Genomic DNA, 10,000 nt, shown 5'->3' on the forward strand with positions numbered 1-10,000 from the left:
TCTATGGATAAAAATGGATATTGGGCAGGTTTTTTTCTGCTCATTAATGACCAAAAAAAATCAACAGAATTTAGTTCCAATTGGGCGGGATTTAGTACGATTTAGTGCTTCCAGGCGGGTTTTGAGTATTTTATGGGCTTGAATCATCAGCCTCACTTGGCAACCCTGATGCCAGGCGCCGTTTGTGTTTGTTTGCGTTCCTCTGCATCCTGTGAGCGAGCGACCAAAAGGTGTTTGGTGCGCCAGACCTCCGATGGCACAGCATACAGTATCAAGACACAAACTGTCTTTGATTGTCATGTAAAGTGCTACATAAAACATGGTGTTATGTACAGTATATAACCACGGTTCTATGAGTTTCAGAGAACCGCCAGAGACAGCGCTTTCATTATTATCAGTAGTAGTATTAAATGCTCTCTCTTTCTCAAGCTATTTCTCAAGCTCTACTTCTCTATTTCTCAAGCTCTACTTCTCTTCTCTGTCTTGGCCGCCTCTCTGGTTTACAGGCCGGGTACATCAGCATCGACACGTGGGGTCACATCTCTCTAACTAGTCACTACGGTGCCGTATCTGTTCCGCCATCTTTCTTGGTTACTGGGCACTTGGGGGTCATAACGCGTGGCCACACGTTTTATTATTGAGCGACAGTGAGTTTTAGGAGGCGCTTGTGTGTTTTTCTTCCTCTCTCTCTCGTTTGTCAGCTGTTGATGTTGATTGATTTTTGCACGAGGAAGCACATCAGCACAGACGCAGACATGACCTGACCCGGCCTGGCTGGCTGGCTGGCTGGCTGGCTGGAGCGCTCGGTGATCACTTGGAGTTAATGGATCACCGTGCCGAGGGAGAACAGCTGTGATGGAAAAAAAAAGAGAGAAAAAAAAAGAAAAGAAGAAAAACGCATGATCTGCACAGTGGGGGTGTACTGTACTGTATATTATCCAGGGACGCTGATGTCTTTGGCAGGGCCCAGGGCAAAGTCATCTGAAAGCCCCCCCCCCCCCCCCCAACCCCCGCCCCCCCTGTGTGTTACGTGTACACAGTGGGAGTGTATTGTACAGTACATCTAGGGCTGCTTGATATCTTTGGCAGGGCCTAGCACATAGTCATCTGAAAGCCCCCCCCCATGTAATACCTAACAATGTAGTAAGGAGGACCCAATTCTGGGCCCCGTCTGTCTCTGGGACCTGTGACATCTGACCCCTTTGTCTACACTGTATCCCCCCCCCCCCCTGAGTGATTTTTAGAGTGTGGGGGGTTGTGTTATAGGCAGAGGCTTGGAGGAGATGGAAAGACAAAACGTAATGCGATTCCCAACACAAACTTCCAAAAGTTGTTTGCTCATCCTGTGTGAACCTGAAAAAAACCCTAAAAGCCCCTAAGGTGTAACAGGACGGGAGGGATATTCAAGGGGTAGGGGGGATGGGGTTGGGAAGTGGGAATTTGGGTGTGGTTGCTTTCCTCCTGTCCTGAAAAACCTGTGTGTGTGTGTGTGTGTGTGTGTGTGTGTGTGTGTGTGTGTGTGTGTCTGTGTGTGTGTGTGTGTGTGTGTGTGTGTGTGTGTGTGTGAGAGAGAAAGAGTGTGTGTGTGTGTGTGTGTGTGTGTGTGTGTGTGTGTGTGTGTGTGTGTGTGTGTGTGTGTGTGTGTGTGTGTGTGTGTGTGTCTGTGTGTGTGTCCGTGTGTCTGAGTGCATACGTGTGAGTGTGTGCATACAGTACGTGTGTGCATACAGTACGTGTGTACACAAGCGTGTGTGATAGACTGGGTGAACCCTTGATGATTATGACATATTTCTTTTGGCAAGGCCGAGCCAGCGCAGGAGAGTAGAGGTGCTCCGATCACCATTTTTTGGCCCGATCACCGATACCGATCACCAAAAATCTTTATCTGCCGATTACCGATCATTGCCGATCACAAAAATGATTTCCTATTTTTTTAATAGCATATTAATTATCCTTATTGAATACCATTTCTGCCCATAAACCAATCAATCTTAATTTGCACATGTCTATTATTAGGCTATTATTATTATTATTATTATTATTATTATTATTATTATTATTATTATTATTATTATCTTTCAGACTAGTGTTGGTAATACAGTCTACAGTATTAATCAATGTATAAGTTATTGCATAGAATAACTAAACTATTTAAGATTGAATTGAAACTGAAACATTACATCAAATAGTCTTCCACATACGAGAAAAAAAACAACCTGTCGCTTTAAATGAGCAGCCTCGTGAGGAGAGCCCCTCCCCTCTCTGTCACCGTCCACAGTTCCAGTGCTCCACTGCCGTTTTGAATGTCTCTCTCAAGTTTTACCACATCTGTCGCCGTTTGGTGTTTCAGCGACTGTCAAACTAATCGACTGACTGCCAATTACAACTTTGAAAACAATAATTGACATGTTTGTGCTGACAACGTGAAGTTGTCGCGTGCTGACCGAGGCAACTACACAGGTTATAACGTAAAATGGCTCACTGGCGAGTAATACTCAATCGCAAATTACATTGTCAGGTAAACGGCGCATGGATCGGAAAATCAGATCATTGTTGATGCAGATATGGTTATGAATGGTGGAAATGAAGGGGGTAATGGCGAAAAGTTATAGACAAGCAAAGATGCCTTCTTTTGGTGCACTTGCAGCTGTGCAGAGCCAGCGCCTACATGCAGCGCCAGGTGTAAAGGCAAATGGTTGCGTGAGGAATTTAATATCTCTCGATCGGTTTTTTGATCGGCATGTTTTTCCGATCACCGATCAGGCTATTTTTGGCCATTATCTGCCGGTCATGATCGGCAGCCGAGCAATCGGAGCACCTCTACAGGAGAGAAAAGAGGAGAAAAGAGGAGAGAAGGAGGAGAAGGAGGAGGAGGAGGAGGAGGAGGAGGAGAGGAGAGGAGAGGAGAGGAGGAGGAGGAGGAGGAGGAGAGGAGAGGAGAGGAGGAGGAGGAGGAGGAGGAGGAGGAGGAGGAAGTGACAGACAGGAAGTGATTGATAGACAAAGTGAATAAACAGATACTGGGAACCAAATGGAGGACATGGGAACAGGGCCGGATTAAGATGGCCTGGGGCCCCTCGGCTACAGGTAGCTATGGGGGACCCCACCAGAGGACAAATTTCATGTCAAACTTACAAAGACGGTGCCATAATTACAAGGTAGGGAGATTAAGATCACATGTCTACCAACTGTATTCAACAACACATATGCATTTTTACCACATTGCATCTAGTCACAATTCTGCATTTTTTTTTTTTTTAACTTTTGGCCAATCAGGGCCCCCCTGGCAGGTGGGGCCCCCTAGGCTGCAGCCATACTGTATCTAGCCTGTGCATTAATCCGGCCCTGCATGGGAGAACAGAGAGCCGAGCGTAACCAGAGCATTACCTGAGTGCACGCCGCTGCACTGCACTGCAGGACGCAAACAAGAAACATGTTCAGGAAACACGGCAAATATAGCAAAAGAGGCTGAGGACCAGTGTTGCCAGATTGGGCGGGTGCCCGTCCAATTGGGCTATTTGCATGAACATCTGCGGGTAAAAATCGGAAAAATTGGCCATTTGCCGTTTTTTTCAGCCGTTTTGGGCCCATAGAAGTCAATGTAATTAGTTGAATTTGGGCGGAATTTAGCGCATTTTGGCGTTTTTGAGAAGCTTTTGGGCCGGATTTGGTCAGACACATCTGGCAACACTGCTGAGGATGGCTCTTCGAAGGGACTTTTCTGTTTTGCGCATGTTATCAGTCTAATAAAATCTAAGAAACAGGAGTTGAGGGGTTTGTTTTACAATGTATCCCTAGTTAATGAATAACAAATACAGAGAAGCAAGCTGAAGAACAGCCCTGCGGAAACTGATTACATGTTTTTGCAGATATGCATATGTCGGTCTTGGACATACGCTCAGTCTAATATCTGAAGTTTGAAAGCATGTTTGCTATTCCTGTGATTGAGGGAACACAGTAAACCAGCCAAGAACCACTAAGTTTGAAAACATGTTTGCTATTCCTTGATTGAGTAATTCAAGTGTCTTTGAGCACCATGGAAAGCACTATAAAAAAAACAGATGTATTATTATTATTGCTATTATGTCATTATTAAACCAGCCAAGATTACGAACTTGAAACTCAAGGGTGATAAGTTGCGTGACAAGGTGACATAAGAAGCCACCGCCATGTCACGACTGGCTGACCGCGACACCTCAGGTGAAGAAGATAAATGCTAATGACACACACACACATCAGATCGGCATGGATAAGCAAATCCCTACTTGGGGCCATCTCTTCCAGCTTCCAGCCTGACTGCCCTACAAAGGCAAAGTGCAGTAACTACGCCAAAAGTGAAAAGCCTTCCAAGCCTTGGCAGTAGGTTAGATATTGTAGTTAATGCAACATTGCCATAGCGATATCTCTGAAAACAGAACTTATTTTGACCATACGGATTTGTAGCAAGATAAAGGAGGTGTAAGGAAGACCATTTAAACTCTAAACTTAATTTTGACAAAATATGTAGTAACTGCACTTTGCCTTTTGTAGGGTAGAGCAACATAAGCAACAGCAACAGAAGCAACAGAAGCAGCAGCAGCAGCAACAGCAACAGCAACAGCAACAGCAACAGCAACAGCAACAGCAACCGCCCTGCCCTTTCAACCCTTTCAACCCAGCCACCCCAAGCCAGCCTTGAAACGAGAGACACTCCATCCATCCAAAGAGAGACGACTGAACTGAACTGAGGAAGACACCCCATAAATCTACTACAGAGCTGAGGGGGTTCGTAACGTTCAGACGGAGCCATCCCCCTTTTCTCCCGCATGTTGTGTGCTGCGCTGTGCTGTGCTGTACTGTGCCGAGTTATGCCTCAGAAGTTATCCACTAAATGAGAAACAGACTGGTACAGAGCGAATGACTGGGACTGGATGGACCGACTGACTATAGCAGGCTGGGCTGGCTAGCTGCCTGTCTGGCTCTCTCTCTCTCTGTGCTCGCTGGCTGACTGGCGGGCGGGCGGGCAGGGTTCCCTCCACTCCACTCCACTCCACCCTCTCCTTCCACCCAGGGGTGTCGTTAATGGGGGTGACTGAGTCACCAGGGCCCCATGAGCCCCCATATACAGTTCGGTTTACGTAGATGTACGGCTAAGGGGGGGGGGGTCCATTGGAGCTGATTGTACATTAGGGGCCCACAATTTGCTGCTACGCCCCTGCTTCCACCGACCCCCTACAGTCCAACACAGGGACCCCTTCTCTCATCATCCGTTCGCCCCCCTCACCCCCCCTCCCCTCCTCCCCGTCTCCGTCCCCCATCTCCCCCTGTACTGCCATCCTCCACTGATATTAACAGAGAGGGCCAGTGGAAATTCCATTCCAGTCAAACCATAATAATAGCGAGAAGAGGACACAAGGAAGTTAAGTCAATATATGAATGTATGTCCGCTAACCACTAACCCAGGGACGCAACAGAACAGAACGGGACGGAGAGGGAAACGGAGCTCACTGATCTCAAATCCAGGCATATTTACAGCGCAACACCACCACCACCAACACCACCACCAGTAAATTCCTCCATATTTTTGGTCAAATGCACAAGCTATGTTTTCACATCTCATAAAACAAAAACAAAACAAAACACATGCTGTTAGAGAGAGAGAGAGAGAGAGAGAGAGAGAGAGAGAGAGAGAGAGAGAGAGAGAGAGAGAGAGAGAGAGAGAGAGAGAGAGAGAGAGAGCGAGAGAGAGAGAGGGGGGGGAGAGGGAGAGGGAGAGAAAGAGTGATACAGAGAGAGAGGTGCCGGGACATTGCGGGTTGCTTTTCTGACCAGCCAAGTGAAAGAGGGTGTTAGTGAAGAGGGTGGACTTGAATTAAAGTAAAAATCCTTTTTTTTTCTCTCGTATGTTTTTCACATCCAGAGTTGGCAGGGTGACGTTGGCTAGTGATTGCAATCTGTTGAAATTTTAACGCGGGTCCGGTCTCTGAATGCATTTCAGGCGCGCCATGCTTGAAAACAAGCATCCGATAGCATCACCTCAGGAGAATTCCTACCACATCAGAATTTCAGATTTCGGCCTCTCCTCCCAGCGTGTAAAAACAGCTCGAAACTTAAACATGTTGTTTTAGGGTATGCATCGTTTCCTGTTCAAAAAGACAGACTAGACGAAAGAAACAAGCCCTTGCTTTTTTCTTCTCCCTTTTTCTGTTCCAGAGTAGGGAGGGAAAGAGAGGAGGAGGAGGGAAAAAAGACTCAAACAACTCACCTCAAGTTCTGAAGAAGAAAAAAAAAACACCAGCAGCAACAAAGAGGAATTCCTTTACAGTTAGACGAGTGTTTTCAAACAGGAGTTTCTACAGTTCTCAAGTGTGCCTGTGACAACCCCTTCTCCTCTCCTCTTCTCTAAGTCTACTCTACTCTACTCTCTTTTTCTGTCTGCCACTCTGAAACACGCACAGCCACACTAAACACAGAAGACCAAAGAGCGCACACACACACATGCAGACACACGCGCGCACACACACACACATACATACACACCCACACCCACACACCTCTCTCTCTCTCTCTCTCTATTGCCCCAGACGAGACACAGGACAAGAGCAAGTTTCAGTCTGAAAGGTGTGCCCTCAGGCAGTCACTCATTGGCTGTGGGCTGAAAATGGGCGGACACAACAGGGTATTGTAGACTTTCTATTGGTGGAAGATGGGGGCAGAGGCGGGTCGATGGCTCCTGCTGAACAGGCTGAGGACCAGGGAGGGTGGGGGGCCAATTAGGGGAAAGACATGAAATAATCCCAAATGGAGAGAAAAAAGAAGAAAAAGAAGGAGAAGAAGAAGAAAAAGAGGGAGAAGAAGAAGAAGAAAAGGAGAAAAAGAAGGAGAAAAAAAGCAGGGAGTTGGAGAGCGTGAAGTACAGAAAGAGAGCAAAAAAAGACAGAAAGACAACAAAAGGCAGACAGAGAAAAGAGAGAGACGACGAGAGCAGGAGAGCGAACGGGTCTGGGAGGAGAGCCATGGGAGAAGAAGAAGAAGAAGAAGAAGAAGAAGAAGAAGAAGAAGAAGAAGAAGAAGAAGAAGAAGAAGAAGAAGAAGAAGAAGAAGAAGAAGAAGAAGAAGAAGAAGAAGAAGAAGAAGAAGAAGAAGAAGAAGAAGAAGAAGAAAACCCCATCTTACCCTCGGTAGCTTCACACACAACATGCAACTGGAGAGAGTCAAGAATAGAGAGAGAGAGAGAGAGAGAGAGAGAGAGAGAGAGAGAGAGAGAGAGAGAGAGAGAGAGATAGATATAGAGAGAGAGAGACCGAAACAGAGACAGAGGCAGAGGCAGAGGCAGAGGGAAACAAAGAAAACAAACTACAGTATACGGTGGTGGTGTGGTGTGGTGATGGTGGAAGGGGGGTTTCAGCATACTATTACCCTCCAACTCTCATCAGACGTGACGGCACAATACAGTCTCCAGGATGTGTCATCATGGCCCATGAATGCACAGAGTGGAGAGAGAGGAGAGAGGGGTCCCCACACACCACACATACACATATGTGCATAAGAGTGAGACTATATGCTACTGGGAGCGGAAGACTGGCTGCCTTTGTCTTACTCAGCATAGACGCATTGCCGATCTCTGCTTCTCCTGAATGAAATGGAGTCCTTGTCCAAGTTGTTGCACTAGATGTCATTCTTGACTTTCCACTTTCCATGTTATTTCCGAAATCTACCTTCAGCCTCACTAACACGTTATTAGCAGATAACAGACACCCTCTATTTCATTCATACTTTTGAATTATTGCCATCAGGGAATAGGTTTCGCTACCCTGCTCTGTTCAAGAACAGAACCAAACAATATTTTATTCCACAAGCCATCAGCCTTTTTAATAAGTAAAAAACCCCATCTTAATTTTTAGATTTAGATTTTATTCTTAATTATGATTGTGCAACAACTACTCAGCGGGTCTGAGCAGAGGAGCCATATCCCTATTTTATTATTTTTATTACTAGTTTTTAGCCCGTCACATTCTATCGAGGATACATTTTTAACCTCTAAGGGTTTTATTCTAAGGTTGTTTTTTTATTTATTTCTTTACTTCCTCTCGCTGTTTCTTGCACATTCCTCTAGTATACTTGATATAGGATAGGCCTACTTAGTGCTATTCACTTCCCCTACCTAAAGTACTTGCACAGCCAGTGTTTTTGCACACCATTGCATTTGGACATTGTGTGACACCAGTGAAGTTGAAAGTTGAGCGGAACTGTTGAATAGTTTGTCCTGTTCTGTCCTGCCTACTGTCATGTTATGTCAGTTAAAACTGGGTGAATGTGTATTGCATGTGTTAAATCTTTGTTTTTATCATATCATAGGCAATACAATCTGCCTGATGTGTACCTTACCTGCTGACAAAAAAATCCCCATTGGGGATAATAAAGTTTCTAACTAACTAACTAACTAACAATTTTGAGTGGAGCAACGGTACATGCATTGCCAACATGTCATCGATTGGTCAGACTGTTGGAAACCCATTCTGTGTTTGAAGTGTTTGCACAACACACAAGTCTATGGAACTTGTTCTATTGAGTTAGACAGACGTTGAGATGTATTAGTAACGTACGTATGGCTTTGTAGTACCACAAACAAGTAAACGCAATAAACCAATACAGGCAGTAGCTGCGTAATAGCACGACTGGAAGTTCAGAGTGGAAATATACTCATTGCCTCCTTCATCAGATCTGGTGACTAAATTCTCTCTCTGCCTCCCACTTCCTAATCAGAAACGCATGATACATACAACAGGTTGGACTGGAAAATGTGAAAACCTTAAAGGCTTTTTCGCAACTTCCATGTTCACAGTTACATCACTTTGCGGTTCCAGTAATCTGGATGAACTGGATGTCATTTAGTACATAATGTGCTTCTATGATGTGGAGAGATTTCTGGATATTAAGGGATTAAATGTTTGTTAATGGTGCATTTGGTGGGTTAAGCACTTTGGTTCATTTACTCAAAGGGATTCTTGTGCACAGGACCATTTTTCTAGTCTCGGGGGAACTTCTACTGTCAGTCATTATGAAATGTTCAATTTCCATTGGAAGTCCTGGGCAAGCGGCTAAGGTGTCAAGCTTATAGTCCAAGGGTTGCCTGTTTGACTCCCGATCCGCCAGGTTGGTGAGGGGAGTAATTAACAAGTGCTCATTCTATATTCCTCCATGACTGGGGTACCCTGAGCATGGTACTGTCCTGCCACATTACTCTTTGGGACACTGTATGTGGATGCCCCCTTACACAGGTGAGGCATAAAGGCAATTTTGTTGTGTGCAGTGTGCACTACCAGTATGTGCTGTGGAGTGCTGAGTCACAATGACAATGAGTCTTTACCAGGTGGGATTTCGAGTCCTTATAAGAAGAGACCTTTTGTAAGCATATAGCAATCAGTAAATTGGTCTGGCTAGCCCAAATGGACTGGAGGAGAGAAACAGGTTTAGGAACATGCATCTCTTTTTCACACACATGAAGGTACTCAGAGATGGATGAAAATACTGTGGTGAAGTTGTGAATTTTTATGACTGTTATGGAATCTTCTGATATCTAATTTAATACTGTAATGTACTTTGGGCCTTCGTATCAGATTACATTTTCTGGTGTGATTAGATTATGGTGTCCTTGATAGCCTCAGTCCTCAAAGGCCTGCTCACAGACTCAGAAATGCTTGTATTTTACAATCGTTGGATTCAATAAGTTCCAATGAATGAACAAAAGCATTCAATTTTGGAATGCTGCAAGCAACTTATGTTGGTAAAGATTGTGCTCTTTTGTCCAAGGATTAATCCTTAATTTCAAGTCATTCATGTATTGCAAGGATAAACCAATCATTGACTGTCCTGTGCTGGCCTCCTCTGAGGCGAAATGAAACTCATGTGACTCATAAAAATGATCATACTCTGCATGCGGTTCATTCCATTGATGTGATGACTGTGGGACATTACTGTATGTTTATTTGTCTGACTTGAACATGCTTGAATAAGTAAA

At 45.0% G+C, this 10,000-nt stretch overlaps 1 protein-coding gene across 1 annotated transcript in view; it reads right to left on the reverse strand.

The window, feature by feature from the left end:
- pdlim2 (PDZ and LIM domain 2 (mystique)) overlaps positions 1-10,000 on the reverse strand; it is a 148,070-nt gene that overhangs the window by 17,427 nt on the left and 120,643 nt on the right. The window lies entirely within an intron of this gene.

The sequence above is a fragment of the Engraulis encrasicolus genome, chromosome 3 (assembly GCF_034702125.1).
Source record: "Engraulis encrasicolus isolate BLACKSEA-1 chromosome 3, IST_EnEncr_1.0, whole genome shotgun sequence".
Taxonomy (NCBI): Eukaryota; Metazoa; Chordata; class Actinopteri; order Clupeiformes; family Engraulidae; genus Engraulis; species Engraulis encrasicolus.